At 36.2% G+C, this 21,179-nt stretch overlaps 1 protein-coding gene across 2 annotated transcripts in view; it reads right to left on the bottom strand.

The window, feature by feature from the left end:
• LOC138709124 (ABC transporter G family member 20-like) overlaps positions 1-20,248 on the bottom strand; it is a 226,789-nt gene extending 206,541 nt beyond the window's left edge. For both annotated transcript variants that reach the window (XM_069839660.1, XM_069839661.1), the window contains exon 1: positions 19,890-20,248. The gene's annotated coding sequence lies outside the window, so the exon portion shown is untranslated. The remainder of the gene's footprint in view (positions 1-19,889) is intronic.
• Between the last annotated feature and the right edge of the window lie 931 nt (positions 20,249-21,179).

Raw genomic sequence — 21,179 nt, 5'->3', positions numbered from 1 at the left:
CGGTTTATCGAATATTCGAATTGTTTCTCATTCTTTGTGGGTGGACGGAAAAAGCAGACCACATTGAGTCATGCACGAGTTACAAGAGCACTTGCAAGGACACGTTTATCATCGTGTAGGCCTACCATTTAATTGATAATTCCTCCTCTCTTAGTATATTCAGTCAATCAATCAATCATCCATTCATCCATCCATGACTTATTGATTCATTCATACATCGATTCATTGATTCATTCATGTATGGATTGATTCATTCATAGATCCATTGATTCATTCATTTACCCAGTCCAAATATTACAGTTGGGTACCTTCGTGAAAAATACAAGAATTTGATCTTCAAAGTACTTTTCTTTTTGTTAGTAACACTCTATCTTCTTACAAAATAATTTATAAATGAAATAATAATGCAGCTCTTTATAGTAATTAAAAAGCATTATATATTAACAACTACTGTTTTAGAAGTATGCATTTTGAGTTTAAAATGTGAATATTATACTCGTACTAGAATATAGGTGTATGTATTTATTTGCTCTTCTCTTTAGTAAGTAATTGTAATTTATTTCATTCTTGCATTTCTTTACACACCAGATTTCATATTCTGCATTACTTATTTTCTTTGTTTGTTACCAGTGTCCATTTGTTCATTTATGTATTAGTTATGAAGTTAAGTATATTAAAGTGTTCAATCAATAATTGTAGACCTATATGAAGCAAACACATTTTTTAACAAGACAAAGTATATTTCCTTCAATTGATACTCCGTTTGAGTACTCAGAAAATATCGGTTTCATGTATGCTGAATGCGCCGGTGTTCTGCCTACCTGCAAAACGTAAGGGGTAACCGGTTGAAAATCGAATATTCGATCGGTTGACCGACCTTGACGGATGTTCTCTAACCGGTCAAATCTAAACCGGTTGTAAGTGCTATTTTGCAGCTCTTTGGTCTACACCTCTTACAGGTCCTTATCAATGCAATAGTCTGATTCGTTGCTAAGCGAGCGGATTGTATACTATAATACAGTGTGTCCCACTGAAAGGTAGCCCCGTTCATTTAAAGAAAGTAGGCTGCAAGTACAAAAACATACAAAAGTATCATGAGATTGTCACAGTAGGTGCTGAAAATGTCCTCAAAACTGAACACGATGTCGCATGTTTCTGAAGGTTGAAATCCTTGAAATATTTGTAACAGGAAATTAATGTTATCGGGGATGTTATCGAGTGGACACTCGGTAGTTACGGATGAATCCACTGCAGGAGCTGTAATAAACATTCGAGTTGCTGAAACACGGCAAAAACGTAAACATACTAGTTGCGTACACGACCGAAAGGTGGCGACATTTGAGACCTTGGCTCGCTCGCTCGCTCTAATATTACTCCATCCTAAGTTACTGACAGTGCAACATGGAGTGGGAGTGGGCCTTCAACGATGTTCAGCGAGAAAGGGAAACAACTACGTGTAGTAAAGGGGTACAAGTTTCGTTTCCATCGAGATATAAACCATATCTTAAAAATGAGTAGTATGAATGTGAGAAACATCAGACGAAGCTAGAAAACAACCGACAAGGAGGAATTAATGTACTTCACAAAAGACCCAATTTAGACAATGCGAAATAAGTAGGTTACAGTATATCAAAGCCATATCATATAAATTTCAACTGTTCAATGTCGCACATTTTTTAACCACACCTACTACGGTTGCTGAGTGTCAAGCAAGCAGTCCCGGTCAAGTCTGGGATTTTTCATTGAAAGCTCCATAGTGACACTTGTGGCGGACAAGGTGCAGTTGGGGATTTTCTCTGGGATCTCCCTTTTTCCTCATATTAGGCATTTACATCATTCCGTCACCATTTCTCCAGTTCGTCATTATTCCACAGCATTCACCGATCGTCGGCTGGTGACGAATGGAGGGGGCTGGCCTAGTGCTCGGAATCTGGGTACGCAGTGAACCTCAGTGTAGTCAGCAGATGTGGGTTTGGGAATGGGCCTAACTTGAAGGTTAGCGAAAGAGATCGTAACAGGTCGCAGTGCTGGGCCATAGTCCCCCCCCTCTCGTAAATTCCATTCCAATTCCAACCACAACTATTAAGTCGTACTGTACTTGGTGGCCAGTCCTCAGCCTGGTTAAGTGGGAAGGAAAATGTGCGAGATGCAACTCGGATATCTCAATATTCAAACGAGTACACAACTCGGATGTCCGATAAGTAGTGCAGGTACGCAACAAGGATACCGGTATATTTCCGTGTTTGGTTCGGAACTAGTATACACGGAGCGAGCGACGTCAGAGCAGTGTTACGTACTAACTTATTTCCATTGCTAAGCAAGTGACGTCAGATGTTGAAACTTTTGTAACATTTTATTAATTTGATACTCGAACATAAGCATTTCACTCTAACATAAATTGATAAAGACTTAATAAAAATACAAGATTTGGCCTGAAATCAATTTTTAAATTAATTACAATTTAAAATAACAATACATTAAAATCTCTTTATTTTCTGAACGGAAATATCTTTCTTCTGTTTAAATTTTAAATAGTTGCATGTTAATTTTAAGAGTGAACTTGCCAAATGAATACAGCATAATTAAAATAACAGTCTTTTATCAGGGTTGGCAGAAAATAACTCTAACCTCAGTGTAGAAATTGGATTCTGCAATCCACAGCTTAAAAAGAGCTGCCTAAGCGATCTGGATCTCTTATGTAACTTGGAGACCAATGTAACTCAGTTCCGTCATTTCGTTAATGGAAAACAACAATAATTATAGTATAGGATTGGCCTAATAATGTCAGTTTTTAGCCTATTAACCAAAGCTGCACCTGCATTTCATGTGACACTAGCTTTTAGGGAAAAAAAAAGTGACCGCTTGTTTATTTACATTTGGTTATTGCTATACAAATAGAAATAGAATAATAATATGAGTAATAAAAACAAGTTTTACTCTTAAAGCGTCTGCTTAGGTTCTTACAGATTGTTGATGTCGTAAAAAAGGCACAAATTATCGAAATTGGCATTTATGGGCACAGTATAATTGAAATATATGTGTCCCTTGAGTGTGAAATTAATTTATCTGAAAAGAGTTCAGAAAGTCTTGCCACATAGGCTATGCTAGTGTCTTAATTAATCCCAAAAGAATAGCGAAGGAAAAGAGGAGAAGGTGGAACAAGAATAAGAACTGAAGAAAGAAATGTGATAATTGTAGGTACCTACTCGTTAATATTAAAATATTACTCTACTTTTCCAAACGCTTAAGAAATAAAAGAGGAGGTAATTGTACGAATTCGTGACAATGCTCAAATGAAACCAAAGTCAACCCTTTCATTTAACAATCAAATTGTGGTAATTTGTTTCCACCTGTTAAGCTAGTGCAGATAAATTACGTATTATACTATGCTTAGGATAAGAAGTTAAAGGCCTAGGCTTATGTGTGGAAACTGTAAATTTACTGTAAAGTGGGGTAAACTTGACCATAAAATTACACCATAATATCAGCCCTATTTATGACTTAAAATATTAAATACTTCAGAAATGGAGCAAAATAATGAACTTTAAAAAAATGTTCAGTGCATCTGATATCATGGTTTAAATATTTTTAACGGTTAACTTTACCCCAGTTTATGATATGGAAAATAGTTCATTTCAGAAGAAATAGGGAGAGAGTACGCCACGTGATATGCCCTGTAGGTCTTCCCTATACAATTCATGCTCCCCACCAAGCAAGAACAGAAACAACGATCCTAGTACATCCTTTCCAAGGAAAGACTACTGGCCAGTTCCATATCCATTGCGAGAAATTGAAGGAATATAGCCTACCGATAATATTTATTCTCTTTGTTTCGCATGTCTGTCATTGTTTGACTTTTTCCCAGCATTCCATTAAGAAATCCGAATTTGGATTTCTGTCATTAATTTTTCGGTATCAAACACTTTTAATGGTACACACAAAAATAAGCTTACCGAAGTTGAGTGGTAATCTAGCAGGCTACATTGTATACACGCACAGCGTCAGATACCGACATACGTCAACCGAATATGAGCTCTGTGTAATACGCTTAAGTACGTAAGATATACGCAAAACAATACATGGAGAGGCACTTAAAATCAAAGATGGCCGGCACTTCAATTCTTCCAACCTTGAATCTGCAGCAATACTGTTATTGAATAAATGTTCATGGCTTAAAAGCTGATGTGATAGAAACAGTAACTTCATAGACTATACAACTCGCTATATAAAGGAATATTAATTATATAGTCCACATCTGTGGAGTAACGGTTAGCACGTCTGACCGCGAAACCAGGTGGTCCGGGTTCGAATCCCGGTCGGGGCAAGTTACCTGGTTGGGGTTTTTCCGGGGTTTTCCCTCAACCCAATATGAGAAAATGCTGGGTAACTATCGGTGCTGGACCCCGGACTCATTTCACCAGCATTATCACCTTCATTTCATTCAGACGCTAAATAACCTGAGATGTTGATACAGTGTCGTAAAATAACCCACTAAAAATTATATATCCGTAACATAGGCTATCATATTATAATCGCAGTATGAAATATACAGACAATATGGCATCGGCTATAAAAATTGGTGAATTTAATTTAAAGTCGCTTACCTCGCCTAATTATATCTCAAACTGTGTCAACTTAACAATTACAAAATGAATAACTATCGTGATATCTGTAACAGGCGTGTTTACGAAGAAGTGTTGTCAGTATTGAAGTTAACCTAACAGCTAGAAAAAACAGTAGGCCTACATATAAGCAGGTAATCAATTAATGTGCATTGTACCGACTATAAGGTGTGATGTCAATGAGTCGTATACATTTGACCGTAAAGGCTTGATGTAAATGCTAGTATTGCGCAAGTGTACTTTAAATGTGGAAGCGTACAGGATGCGACAATGTCGCATAATTTACGCGACGCTTAAGCGACAGTGTCGCGCACTCAGACCTATCGTAACCAAGCAGTAACGTCGCTAGCGTTTTGTAACATGGATAGGTCTAGTGATTCAGTATTTATTTATTTATTTATTTATTTAATTATTTATTTATTTACTTACTTACTTTATTTATTTATTTATTTATTTATTTATTTATGTATTTATTTATTTATTTGATTTATTTATTTATGTATTTTATTTATTTATTTATTTATTTTATATTATTTAATTTATATTATTTAATTTATTGTATTTTATTCATTTTATTTTATTTTATTTATTTATTTATTTTATTAATTGATTTATTTACTTATTTACTTATTTACTTATTTATTTATTTATTTTATTTATTTAATTTGGTAGAGATAAGGCAATCAGACCTTGTCTTTCCCTCTACCAGGATATTACAACTACAATATCAAGAATACAATTAAAATTAAAATCATATAATTAATATTAAATTTACAATTACAATAAAATCAAGGTAGTAAAACATTACTTGATTAAGAAAGGAAAAATTTATTATGGAAGTTAAGAACAAAAAAAGAATTAGTTATTGAAGTACAAATTAAATATAGAATAATTATATAGGAATTAAATTACTGAAGATTGAAGTATTTATGCTACAATAAGAGAGCTACTTACAAAGAGAATAGAACAAATACCGGCACTACATTTGAAATGACTCTTTTTATTCAAACTAGCGAACGTGCCAAACGCTTAGTTTGTAGATACTCCATTATAGAGAAAAAATATAACATTGAGCCATATTGCAATATTAAGCATGCTCAGAAAACATGTAATGATACTGCTGGAGATGAGCGTATACAAGTAATAGAAAATGTAAAACAATTCGTCATCATTGAGGTACCGGTAAGTTTTTTTTTTTTTTTTAGGAAAATACAGTATTGTTCCAGACATTTCCCTGCTTATTGTGAAATTACAGAAAGAAATACATAAAGGAAAATCATAATAAATGATAACATTTCGTTGTGTACGTAATATAAATATATTCTAAACAATTATCTAATTTGAAAAGACAAATGTAATTGAAATAATTAAATATTATTGTCTTCTTCTTCTTCTTCTTCTTCTTCACTTCAAGGATTAGGTTCATGTTGAACCTGTTCCGGCGCCCATTTCGCTCTTGGTCTTCCTACATCTCGTCTTCTTTTTGGTTTATATCCCATTGTCAAAAATTATAAAAGAACTAGGGGCTTGTGCAACAAATACTGCAAACTAAGTCCGTAAAAAGTTCAAATAAAAATTGTTCAGATTTATTTTCAACGAAGAATTCCAGACATTTTGAAAGTTATTTGCTTCCACAATAGTGAAACATACTCCGTTTGAATGTTTCTTTTTTTGTCAAACACTTTTCCTTCAACCTATCCGTCTACAGTTCTTGAGTTTAATGCTAAATCGCAAGTAACAATGTCAGGACGATCAGTGGGTTTTTCATGTGGGAGTAATGCAGTAGCTATTTCAGGTCATTGCGGATTGTAGGTGAAAGTTAAGAAAATGTAAGGTTTGTCATGCTTTGAACAAAAGGCTTAGCATCTTGGTATAGTTGCTGCATGTTTCGTGAACTATCCTGAAATGTAGAGAGCAGAATCACTTTTTCCCACTAAGACGTCTTGCTGAGGTGATCAAGAGACTACAAAATCTTGTAGGCCTCTTATTTTATCAGTAAGTAATATTCTTTGGTCTTTTCTTAGGAATTGTAATTTTTGCGCTTCCTCCAGACAATACTAATCTATCAAATACTACTGGATTAATCTGTGTAACAATGAATGTTAATCCGTATATTTTCTGTAATGTAGGCTGTTGAGAGGAATTTATTGCTTAGATGTGGAAAATGAGGCGAATGATAGGTCAGAGTTGTAGAAACTTATATGCGCCCTAAATAAAATTGTCCATCGTTAGCAGTTTCAGTGTTTCATTTGTTGCTGGTTGCGGGAAATAAACTTACTCATCACTAGACTTCGTTGAATTGCCACACGCAGCATGCAATCAGGTTGCCGATGTACGGTAGTATAGAGGAGGTGAGCGACCGCCCGGTCTCGCAGTATAAGCAGTTCATGTTAAGAGTTGTGACCGGTTCAAATAGATGGAGCAGCTACAGCTAATGTATACCTATGTAAGCACTTGTTTTTGCATTACTGTGGTTGGAATAGTCAAAGCTTAACATTTGTTCAGTGCAGACAAGAATTCAATCAAACATACTACACTGAGAGTGTTGCTGTTCCGAATAATTACCCCTGTAATACCCTTACCCACGCAGCCAGTCTTGACCAGCTGGAGAACGTGGTTGGATGCTGTTAATTATTATGTAGAACAATACGGCAAAATAATGGAGGTAATTGATGCATTGGATAGCACAGACAGTTCCGCTGTTGCACCTATAAAATCATTGCCTTCTGAACAGCTATTGGAAGATATTCGTTCATTGATTCTAATTTTAAAATCGTGTCCAAAAGCATCATCCTGTTAGAATCGTCTAAATTACAACTCTCAGAAGCCCTTAATATAGTGGATAAAGTATCACAAACCGTTATCCAAAATAACAATTCACTAATTGCAGAAAAAGTGAAATGTAAGTTGAGTTGCTAAAAATTCTGCCTATTCACAACTTCGTATTATAAATGATGTACTATCAGGTAACGACAAGACGTCTGAAGTTGGTGTACTAAAAAGTAGTGACTTTCCGTTCTTCAAATATGTAAGTACGTATTACATCGTGTGATGTTGAACGTACATTTTCCCAAAATAAAAACTTTTTAAGTGACCATCGGAGGAGGTTACTTTGCAGTCGCTCAAAATGTACGTAACTCTTCACTGCAATGCACATATTCAAGGATGATGTGAGTATCTTACATTAAATTTTAAGAGTTAATATATCTAACTACAAAATAATTGTGTATTTACATGTTTAGACATTTCCTAATTCAATGATCATTCATTATATTTCTTGAATGCAGGATAGAGGTTTTATTGTAACTGGAGTATAGTGCTTAGTGTTTACATTAGAGGCATACTCTATCCTTTGCACGTCCCCTTCTCATACAGTCTATACCGCGTGCGCAGTAAACCTTGCGATTCTCGTGGCAATTCCACGAAGTCTACTCATCACGGTAGCAAGAAGTGAAATGGCATGCTATTTTCCCTACAACAAAATATGCTTGGCAGCGATCACAAATCTAATCGATTAAACCAAAGAAATATGAAACTAATTTTGATGTAGTTTAAAGATGCAGCTAAAAATATAGGAAGCATGACTCACTTACTACCAAGGAAAACTAGAGAATCAAACATATAAATATCTATATCACACTGCCATTACATATATGAAAAAGTCCACACCTGTGGAGTAACGGTTAGCGCGTCTGGCCGCGAAACCAGGTGCCCCGGGTTCGATTCCCGGTCGGGGCAAGTTATCTGGTTGAGGTTTTTTCCGGCGTTTTCCCTCAGCCCAATATGAGCAAATGCTGGGTAACTTTCGGTGTTGGACCACGGATTCATTTCACCAGCATTATCACCTTCATCCCATTCAGACGCTAAATAACCAGAGATGTTGATAAAGCGTCGTAAAATAACCTGCTTAAATATATATATATATATATATATATATATATATATATATATATATGAAAAAGACCCACACCATTTGATTAATAACTATAAAAGTATTTCATTTTTAATAACAATATTGTTACCTTACGTAAGTTTTATAGTTTTCAGTAACATAAGTAAGTATATAGCCGTTACTCAGTCAATTATAGAAATGAAGATCTAATATAAAATATTCTTCCTCTGCGTCTACTTACATAAAGCCCCAAAAGATTTCACTTTCTTATCAGTATAGCATTATATTGTGTTACATTAACTATAATAATATTTCATTTTTAATGGTAATAATGTCATCAAACATTCTTAAGTTTTGTAGTCCTTAATATCCAATACACAGCTGTACTCGGAAAACTACATACCAGAGAATCAGACCTGTAAATTGTTTTGTATATTTTATCAAAAAATTACACAAATGAAGATGGACATATTGGCATTATGATGTGAAAGAATCTGTGCCATCTGAACTCTATGTCAGCAATCCTGTAGGTCATGGCCTTCGTGTAATAGTCTATTGTTTATGGTAGTGTGTGTTTTGTTTCATTCTGAAATGCAATTAATTAGTCCTCAAAACTGACGAAAGATGGAATTTGGAAAAAAGAAAAATGATGTAGGAAAATTGACATTTCACTTAAAATTACTATTTTTCTGAAAAACTTTGGGTTCCAAGCTTCAAAATGAGGGGTCACTCATTAAAATCCGTTCAGCCGTTTTCCCGTAATTTCCATTACCAGTTCAATATATATATATGCATAAAGCAAACTATTTTGTTTTGTTAATGATGTAAATATATTTTTAATACAACTCTTTAATTTGAATAGACATATAGAAATAAAGTGATTAAATGCACTTGTCAATCCCACTAGGACAGTGGTTCTTAACCTTTTGTGAGTCAAGGGCCAAAAGGGGCCCCTTTTAAAATCTGGTGAAAGCTATGGACCCTTTTCCTAGAAAGCAAATGTAAAAAGGTTTCGAACATTTTTAGATACCCTTGTGCTTTTTAAGTTAAAATAATATAGTGAATATTCATGTTAATTTTTATGGGTGCTATGCATAGACATTTCGCTAGCCCACGCTACGAGCATGCTAAACTAGCCCCGGCTATCGAGTGATTACTTGTACAGGATTCATATCATATCATATCATATCACTAACACTGGTTTATGAATACGAAAAGCGTTAGTTCGCTGATCAGCCACCGAAAGCCCGCGCTAAGAATGTCTATGAATATGGCGGTATGTGACTTCCACGGACCCCTGAAGCCCATCCATGAATCCCCAAATGGTCCATGAACCATGGGTTGAGAATCACTGCACTAGGAGTTAAGCGATTGAGTGGCCGCTACTGATCTCCTCTGCCTCATATTAAGAGTAGCAACTGCCCAGTACTTGCCCACGTAGCCAGGACATGCCCGCCTGACTGCCTATGGTCTAAGATCAGCCCAAAAATGAGGTTAAAATGAAACTCCGACAGGGACAGGAAAACTCTCGACGAAGAAAATGATTTTTTTTTCATTAAAAATGGAAAACATAACAAAATGCACTTCGCAATAGCCTATTAGGAAACTGAGTCTGTGTAGGTCTTCATTTCCTTGCGTTTTCTTCCGGACATCTGACATGGTGAACGTAAGTCACAGTTCTGTATGCACGAATGCCTTCATTTACGCACGAGTAATATCAAACTCAGTAGGCTACTAAACACAAGATCGTGCGTCATGCGTAGCAAATTATTATTTTTTTAAGTTGGTTATTTAACGATGCTGTATCAACTACTAGGTTATTTAGCGTCGATGAGATTGGTGATAGCGAGATGGTATTTTGGCGAGATGATGCCGAGGATTCACCTTAGATTGCCTAGCATTCACCTTACGGTTGGGGAAAACCTCGGAAAAACCCAACCAGGTATCAGCCCAAGCGGGGATCGAACCCTCGCCCGAGCGCAACTTCAGACCGGCAGGCAAGCGCCATAACCGAATGAGCCACCCCGATGGCTAACAAATTATTGATGTAGCATTAGGGTTACATTAACCGTGTTATGCGTCTCCTGCCATCGCTGGGATGGCCTGAGACTTTTCATTGAATAATCAATAGTGACACTTGTGATGGACAAGGTCGCAGTTAGGGTTTTCTCGGGGTTCTCCCATTTCCCCCATATTAGGCACCTACATCATCCCGTCAACATTTCTCCATTTCGTCATCATTCCATAGCATTCCCCAACGCCGGCTGGCGACTCACGGATGGGGCTGGCCTAGAGACGAGTGGGGTTGCTTGCTCGAAACCGGTTATGCAGCGAACCTTAGTGTATTCAGCCGGTGTGGGTTGGGAATGTGCTTAGCTTGAGGGTTAGCGCGACAGGTCTTGGAAGTCACAGTGGTGGGTCGTAGTGCCCCTTCCGTAATTCCATTCCAATCCAACCGTGTTACACACAAAAGCTGAGGCGCAGCTTTGAAGCTTAGCGGAAATGCACAGTCGTAGGATGGAATTCCGACGGAAGTATGTGTGTCTTTGGTGTTACTCGGTTGAAACCCAACATCGAGTATCGAGAAGAAAGAATATTAATGTAAGATAAATACCAGCGGCAGTACGAAAATCCTTGATGGAAGGGTAATTGATTAGCTAGATGGACTGATCCATGGATTGGTTGCATTAGTGCATGGATGGATAGAAGGATGTACTGATAAATGAAATGATGGATGAAAGAGTCAAAGAAAGGATAGATGGAATGATGGATGGATGAGAGGATGAAATGAAAGAAAAATGAAACACGAAAGGATGGATGGATGTATGGAAGAATCGATGGATTGTTGAACGGAAGAAAGGATTGTTCGATACATGGATGGATGAACAGATCAATCGTTTGAAGTATTAAGTGACATCCCAAGTAGATTACAGGGGTGCCAGGGCGAGCCAAGGCGCCGCCCCGGTACTCTTTTCTGCAACCTGGAAGCGCTCTGCTTCTTTGTTTTTACTTATTTTTTTTGCTGGTTATTTTACTATGCTTTATCAACTTCTGTGGTTATCTGGAGTCTGAATATATTAAGGTTATAATACCGGCGGAATGAGTCCAGGGTCCAGCGCCGGAAGTTAACCAGCATTTGCTCTTAATAGATTGAAAGAAAACCCCGAAAAAACTTCAACCAGGTAACTTGTCCCAACCAGAATTTGAACCGGGCCCGCTAGTTTCACGGTCAGACATGTTAACCGTTACTCCACAGCGCTGGAATTCTTAAAATAATAATTGTCTTAATTGCTTCTTGCTCAACTTTGTGTTTTATAAGTATGGATTAGTAATAAATAGCAGCGGCATTACTACTGCTACTACTACTACTACTACTACTACTACTAATAATAATAATAATGATAATGATAATGATAATGATACAGTAATCTAGTTATACAGTCTGCTGTCAAAAAATCTGAAAGTTAGAATTTATAAAACAGTTATATTACCGGTTGTTCTGTATGGTTGTGAAACTTGAACTCTCACTTTGAGAGAAGAACAGAGATTAAAGGTGTTTGAGAATAAGGTTCTTAGGAAAATATTTGGGGCTAAGAGGGATGAAGTTACAGGAGAATGGGGAAAGTTACACAACGCAGAACTTCACGTATTGCATTCTTCACCTGACATAATTAGGAACATTAAATCCAGACGTTTGAGATGGGCAGGGCATGTAGCACGTGTGAGTGAATCCAGAAATGCATATAGAGTGTTAGTTGGGAAGTCGGAGGGAAAAAGACCTTTGGGGAGGCCGAGACGTAGATGGGAGGATAATATTAAAATGGATTTGAGGGAGATAGGATATGATGACAGAGAGTGGATTAATCTTGCACATGATAGGGACCGATGGCGGGCTTATGTGAGGGCGGCAATGAACCTTCGGGTTCCTTAAAAGCCATTTGTAAGTAAGTATGATATAGTAATAATAAATTATAATACTTAAGAATTATAATAATAATAATAATAATAATAATAATAATAATAATAATAATAATAATAATAATGCAATTTTCTTGATGCGCCCTGGTACTATTTTATTTACTACAACCTTGAGTAGAGCTTCATTTATCTATAGAATGTACATATTACGTAGACAGATGGACAAATATCTATATTTGGTAGACAGACGGACAAACAGACAGATAGGTAGAAGGGGTGAGATGGGTGGGTGATTGGTTGGGTGGACGGATGGGTGGGTGAGTTGGTGGGTGGATTGATGGATGATGGATGGGTAGATGGGTATATAGGCAGGCAGTAGACAGATTCACTGAGAGGTAGATGGGATTAGTGCGATTTAAATTACTTATCTCATGCTATCGCAAATTTATATTTATATTACCAGAGCTTTATTAGAATACTATAGATTTATTAATTTGTCATACAGAATAATATCTGTAATATTGACAATTAATATTTGAGGAGAAAAATTCGCTCCGGCGCCGGGGATCGAACCCGGGTCCTTGGTTCTACGTACCAAGCGCTCTGATCCCCGGCGCCGGAGCGAATTTTTCTCCTCAATTATTAATTGTGAATATTACAGATATTATTCTGAATGACAAATTAATAAATCTATAATATTCTCATAAAGAGAGGGGAAGAGAAGGCCTGATGGCCTTATCTCTACCAGGTTAAATAAATAAATAAAATAAAGCTAGCATCTGTACAGATTACTGTGCACTTAACTGCGGAATCCTGACCAAATAAGTCATTGCGTGCGCTCCTAGTATAATGGCAGTTGACATTGGACATATAAGTACGTCAACATATATGCCTAACTTGGAGTCAGGCCATAAAGGGAAACATTGAAGGAGGAGAATTCGATCCGGTGTTCTGGATTGAATTCGGCGTAGCTCAGTGGTCAGAGCGCTTGGTACGTAGAACCAAGGACCCGGGTTCGATCCCCGGCGCCGGAGCGAATTTTTCTCCTCAAATATTAATTACCAGAGCTTTAACAAGGTGTGGAGTCCACACCTGTGGAGTAACGGTTAGCACGTCTGGCCGCGAAACCAGGTGGCCCGGGTTCGAATCCCGGTCGGGGCAAGTTCCCTGGTTGAGGTTTTTTCCGGGGTTTTCCCTCAATCCAGTTTGAGCAAATGCTGGATAACTTTCGGTGCTGGACCCTGGACTCATTTCACCGGCATTATCACCTTCGTCTCATTCAGAAGCTAAATAACCTGAGATGTTGATACAGCGTCGTAAAATAACCTACTTAAATAAAGAAAAACAAGATGTCGAGTGTTTCAAGGAAACCTGCCTCAACATTGTCCACGTCTGATATGAATGTCGCCTGAACTCGCTGCGATTTGCGAAATACATACAATTACGCAACAACTATTAATCAGCTCGTATTTCATGGAAACATACGTGAAAATAATTGTGTGAAGGACAGCCATTATATCCTTTGGAACGCTGAGTCAAATGACACGTGAAGACTGTGAATTAGTACGACACAAATGACAAATGGTGGACTCTCTAGTCATGTGGCAAACGTGGCGCAATTCGAGAGTTCTTCCATTCCCTTGCCGATAGTCGAATCTAGGAAACTTTATTATAATAGGCGTACATGCTAATGTTCCACGCCGGCTGAAGAGCTCTGAACGTAGGCCTAAAATACGGGTTTAAGTAACATCTCTTTCTTCTTGTTCTGGTAAATTGAAGTAAATTTGGGACGCCGGTTTCACAGATGATACACAACGGGAAGAATGGAGGTCTAAACGTCGTTACTGGACCGCGACTTGGTGGCTGCGCTTTCTCTTACTAAATTATATCGTAACTATATTACCTCACAGCATCCGTCCCTTTCTTCAGCTCTTTGTACCCACACGCACGTTACTCGAACACAAACATTACCAGACAAAGCAGCTCATAGTGCGAAGTGTCCAAGAGGCTCAGCAGTGTCCGAACTGTTAGAGCACAGAATTTCCCTAGTTCAAGACATTCTTGGAGAAATTCTGTTTCCCCTGGCATAATTCTAGCATAATATCTTAAAACCATTCTCATCGTATTTTATTTGCCAGTGAATTTTTCTGGAGAATTCTCACATGATCTTTAGAGCAAGTACGAATGCCTTCAGTTTGCACAGATGTCAGAATATCTAGATATGATACGATAACGACTAATGAAAATGGCGGAGGTACAGGATGATGACGTTGATGATTATACTCATGGTGGTGATTAGCGTCGTGCATTACAGACGCTAGGTTCCTTTCAAGTTTGTTGAGTATGGTGAAGTTCGATATTTGCCGATGTTCGCTCTGCAGGAGGAAGCCTGTCGTATTTGTTCCAACTTGTTATTAAAATATTCGCTGTCCTCCACTCATCGCATGTATTAATCGCTTGAGAATTTTAGCACAAATCTTGAGATTAGTTTTTCATATGAAATGAGACTAAGTTTCTGATGTCCTGCTTGCCTGTCTCATTGCAGGACACTAGTGGTGATATATTAGCACAGTCTAGTATACAACAGTCACGAAGCTCAATACGTAGGGAATATGCATCCATAGATAGTTGCTGAACTCTAGGATCGCTTCTATCGCCTCATCACAGACAATCCGAAATAGTACCGGCAGAGTCTATTGTTCCTAATACCCTCACAACTCAAGCTTCGTGACTGTATATACTAGACTGTGATAGCCTATTAGGTTGATGCGTAAGTTAGTAGCGTTTTTGTTCATCACAACACTGCGTCGTTAGGAGATTGTTTATTGTTTGTCATTTGTCATTTGAAGTGTTTTGCTTATAAATACACCTTGAATTCTGTGGATTTAAGAAAGTTTGTGTTATTTGTGGGCTAAAGAAAAATGAAGTGTCAAATGGGGGGGGGGGGAGAACACTTCCGACGTAGGCATATTCTTGTGTTTAAGTTTAATAGACGAGCAAAGACAGGGGACGCGTCTCGAAATATTTGTGCCGTGTAAAGGAAGAATTTCATCGGAGAAAGCATTGCAAGAAAATGGTTATGTTGTTTCAATACACGACACCCCGTACAAAAGATAATGTCCATTCACAGAAGATGTTATGCGTCTGGTGGAATAAAGAAGGCGTCGTGTACTGCAAATTGCTTCCCAGGAATGTAACCATAACTGCTGACATTTATTTCCGACACTTAGACGTCTTACGGCCGTAATTGAAGAAAAACGACCGGGAAGACAGCATCAAATGCTGCTGTAACATGATAATGCACGTCCGCACTTCGCTAACATGACGAAAGCAGCTATCCAGGAGCTCGGTTGGGAGGTGGTTCCACATCTTCCATATTCTCCCGATCTTGAGCCCTAGATTTCCACATTTTCCGCTCTCTATCAACAACTTCAAGGGAACCACTTTGAGAAGGAAGATGCTTTACAAACTTGGCTTGACGACTCCAACCAGACCAGCAATTTCTTAAGACGCGGAAACGAGAAACTTTGTTGGCAGAGAGTCATAGATAATGTATAAGAATGTACATGTATTACTGATTAATTTCTCTCTCCATTCATTAAAAAACTTTTGTCACAGCGAAAAAACACTACAAACTTTTTCATCAACCCAATAGATGTTAATTGAGTGGTGATGATGATGATGATGATGATGATGATGATGATGATGATGATTTACAAGAAACGAACTAGGTTATCCGCAGCATAACGTTACGAATTCGTGTTTTGAGCACCGATATCCGTCTCAGTGTATTGACATTCTGAAAATGTTTCCTAGTTTTTCTCAAGTCCTCCAGAATTTCTTCGATAATTGGGTTAGGACCTATAAATTCACAGAATCAATTTATTGTTTCCCGACGTACGAAAAGTGTTTTCTCATTGCTGTAAGTTCCAGAAGGTTTCTGGGTTAATTTATTATCATCATCTTCCTTTATATCACATACGGTCTGTTTCGAACTCCAACTGAATTTCGCCCGTCAGAGTATTTGCAGATGCATTAATAATGCTTTCCCCTTTGGTTCATTTTATACAATTTTATTTTGCTTGGTCGTCAAACATGTTGTAATTAAATTCTTTTATTGTAAACATTTCCTGCACAATTCAAGCGGAATTTTGTGATTTAAGTTTTGTTTTTATGCTCTGTTAAGTTCTATCCCGCTGTTTTCGAAAGAATAAGACAGGTATAATATATTTTTTCATATATAGGTACAAAGTTCAAATTTCACCTTCACATCTCAGCGTATAAATTGGAAATACATTGTATGTCTTTCATAAATCGATTACGTGATAAACTGAGTACTCGAAATTAATATCGTAGTTCTTCTGCAGAGCGACACTGGATCACTATGCTCCCCACTTAGTCGTCCTTAAGATTTTTAAAACAAAGAGTTGTGCTTTCCTGACATCCTCGATTCACCGCAACTTCCGGTCGCAATACTATCACTTTTACCTTAAAATATGTCACTGTCATTTTTTAAAAATCGCTTACTTATTATTATTATTATTATTATTATTATTATTATTATTATTATTATTATTATTATTATTAGTCTATTATTATTTATTACAATTTTACAGTGTGTGAATAAGTGGTGTAAATGAAAATAACTAAATTAAACAGACTTTATAGCCTACGTATGATTTGATTGCATGTTTGTTTTGCCAAAAATATGTGATAGCCATTTTAAATATTTTGTCTCAAAACTCACTCTTGTATTATCAGTAAATCTATAATTCATAACCTTCCACTTCATCATGAAGACTGTAATAGAGTTCGTACACTTGCCCTCCGCCGTCGTGAGAGGTAACGTCATGGAGAATTTTAGCTAGCTATCCGGTTTCATTCTTTTCATGGCGACTGACTTTGTGTCGGGACAAAAGTTCCGGTATATTTATGAATAATTATCAAGTGACAGCGAAATCAGCTTGAGAATAGAACAAATAGTCTATCCGAATAAAATTGCGTAATGCGTAGGGAATAATAATAAGAAGAAAAAGATTATATGATGATGAAAAAGAGGAAGAGGAAAAATGGAGATAGTCACCGGCCGCGGCGTAGTTCAGTATAACTTATGATACGCTGAAAATAGTATCGATTTTTTGTAAGAGAAATTAAGCCTAATTACTATACATGCACTATTGTCTACTTTTCATTATGAATTTTGAAAAAGAGTATTATTATTGTTATTATTATTATTATTATTATTATTATTATTATTATTATTCGTATACTTATATTTTGAACAACCCGACAAAAATTCAAGTTGATAGAGAGAGTTCTCCAGTTTTTTAAAGAATATTTTTTTTCATTTTACAGAAAGACAAATATTTTCTCTATTTTGGCTGAAGTGGTACCGTTCCTGATTGCAAATTCAATGAATCTGTGTCCAATTTTCCAACAAGGAAATGGAGTTTACATATACTAGTGGTGCGACGAATCCTACATTTTCTTGGATCCGAATTCTAACTCTAGAAGGTTCTCGAATCTCCCGAATATCGAATCACTCGAAAGAATAAGAAGAAAAGAAAAAAATTACTTCAAATTAAAAGTTTATAATTCAAGCAAATTTTTAAATCTGTTTTCAGTAAAAACTACATTTAAGAATACTGTTCTTAAAAAATATACCCATATTTATTAAGAAGATACAAATGAAATTTAGTAAATTAAGTACATAATTAAAACTCTTGAGTACTGACTTTAATTTTCATTTTCTGAACAAAATTTTACAAAAAGTATTTCAGTAATGGTTAAGATTTTTTTACATTTTTCTTTAATAAAGAAAGTTCAAAATATTTTTAAATCATATCGAGTGAAGACGGAGGACTATTTCAAGAGTTACTGTAATGTAGATAAGCTCTAAACATGGAACACTAAAATCTTTCCAGGAAATTAAAAACATTAAAAAAGGTATTTATTTTAAAAGTTAATAAAACACGAAACACTGAACTCTTTCAGGGCTATCTAAAAAGATCAGAAACCTTTAATGGAGATTTTTATTTTAAAATTCAATTATTTTAACTCGCTAATTCCTTCTTTAGGATTAGGATTATAGAAAGTCGAATGACGAAAAAAGCGCGAAGATTCAAGTTTTCGAATTTCGAATCATTTCAAGATTCGCAGTATTCTGGAATTTAAATGTCTCATCCCTGTGGCCAAAGACTGTTGTTGTTAAAGAATCCTTGATGTAAGTTCGCTATACTCAGTGAGAAAGAACCGGTCTTATACTAGTGACAGACTACAGTCGCTGATCGCGATCATTTCCTACATATTTATATGTTTGTTTACCTCCTGGACAGCACCTGAAGTTCATACCTTGTTTTGATGTTTATTCATTGTTTTTCCTTTTTTTTTGTCGTTGTTTCTAGCAGCTTGATATGGGAATTTATTTGTTAAAATTTTTTACACGTTTTACAATCTAAACTGGTGCAATTTATGCCATTACTATTTATATTATTTTGGAAAGAGATTTTATAACCTATAAAATTATATCATTAAGACTAAGATTTATATTAATTTGTAATAAAACATATGAAGAGTTCGCGGGAAGAACGATGAATGTCACATTTCTGTTAAGGATTAGATAATGATCTAATTGAGTCTATAACTACAAGATGTAGTGCTCGTTTCTATAGAAAATAAAAGAAAGGATTACTGTATTCGTGGTGATAATTCTCCTTTTTACCATTTTTCATGAGAACAACATTAAATTTCGTAGTGATCCATGAATTAGATAATGACATCAACCTTAACAAAACTGTGACATTCATCGTTTTTCCCGCGAACTCTTCATATTTTTAAAATGATCCCCAACCTCAACGATATCGCCGTAATGAATATTGAAATTAAAACTATGAAAAAGAAATCAATTTCAATTTGTAATCCATTATTTATTGAAATGAAACATCTTTCAGCAGACTTCTATTGCCCTCCATATAATTGTGAATAATTCGTCTGCCATTTGTTAATATATTTCTTTCTATTTTTCTCACATCTGCATTAAATTTCTACAATACATCTAATAGTAGCCAAATATCATTTTCGTTTCTCTTTCATAATGGAATGGGTAATAAAATTCCATAGGAGAAGCTATCACGACTTCGTAAATAATATAAATTAAGGTGATTCAAAACCAAACATTACTAAAATTTTCGTCCCCTGGGCTGTGCCTCAGCGCGATTATCTAGTTCTGGAAACAGGATTAAGCTCCTGATTGCGATCAGGACGGTGACACACTACAACCTCGATCGCGATTAGGTCGATAAATCGTGATTAGTGACAGTAGTCTGTCACTAGTATTACTGTCAATCTTTTAAGACAGGTGACTATGACATAAACCTAGCTAAAAAATAACATGCATTACGGTTTTTGAAGTCGTAACGTTAGAAGGACAATAAAGTTTTGAAAAGACACTTACTTACCTTTAATATTTATTTCAGGAAACTAAAATCTAAAATATATAACAGGAACCACAAGCACTTCAAGTTGAGCAAATGTTCAGATCGCAAATGGGATAACAACACTACTACAGCGTCATTCTAAGAAGTTCCACTGTATAGCGCGTTTACTCACAACACAACAATGAAACCGCAAACCAATCACTGAACTGCAACGTTCCACCGCTCCTCTCTGCTGGAGCTTCGCGATACTACTGGAAGACGAGAATCTGAGAACACAGCCAAGACACGTCTGTCGTAACCGAGACCCTGCGAGGCGCGAGTGAAAAACTTGCATAGACGACTTTTAACAAATTTCATTAGCCTACACCACCTGCCTCTCCTCCTATGCTTTTCATGTGTTCACCTTAAGAGCATGTGTTTTTTTTTCCTAACCATACCACTTTAGTTAACAATAATGTAAGGGCAGGTAAATAACAGCCTTAGGATTTCGCTTACGTCAGAAGTAATTGCGTCTTTCCAAAAGAGTATACGCAAAAAGAAGATATGAATTTGGATTATCACGTGAAAAATGACGTCATTTCGTTTTAAAATACTATAACCTGTTTCATTCGTTAGTTTGATGGAAAGTTAATATCAAACGAGTCCTTCACTTTGGATTCAGCGGCAAAATTTCTAGCTGCAAATGCAGTGGATCTGGATTAGATTCTCCTACCCGTTAGGCCATATACTTATTCTGTATTTTCTTAAACAAAGGTCTCGTTGATACAGAATAAAATTTTTGTAATTCTGAAAAAAAAAAAAAAAAAAAGATAACAATACACGGTACCTGACTTAAATCGCAAATTTTTCCGTTTAAATAGATACATGCAATTTAGTTCTGCACAAATTCCCATAATATTCCTCTTCTTGCATTGTAATTGCTTGTAAATGCACTTGCAATTAAATCAATTATATTAGGTTTCTGTTCAGTCAATACTTATCACTTAAAACAATGAATTATATCATTGAGTATAAAAACATATTTTTTTTTATATATTACGACAAGCGCTTTCACCTTACGGCATCATCAGGTCTCATCTGAACATGACAAAGACTCATTATAGAATATCTGGTTGACAACTTACAATATGCGTGAATTGTGCCATTACGGCAAAAACTTAAAAATCAAAAAGTTTTTAAGAGCATGTTAGAGTAGAGTGCATATGTGACTTTTGAAGTATTTGTACATCATTGTCAAATAAAGAAACACCAGAGTTACAAATTATTATGTACAATAGATAAGTCTTAATTATAAAACAGTTAAAAAACAAT

The sequence above is a fragment of the Periplaneta americana genome, chromosome 11 (assembly GCF_040183065.1).
Source record: "Periplaneta americana isolate PAMFEO1 chromosome 11, P.americana_PAMFEO1_priV1, whole genome shotgun sequence".
In the NCBI taxonomy this organism is placed as follows: domain Eukaryota; kingdom Metazoa; phylum Arthropoda; class Insecta; order Blattodea; family Blattidae; genus Periplaneta; species Periplaneta americana.
Note: the sequence above shows the minus strand (reverse complement) of the source record. Positions and strands in the feature narration are given on the sequence as shown.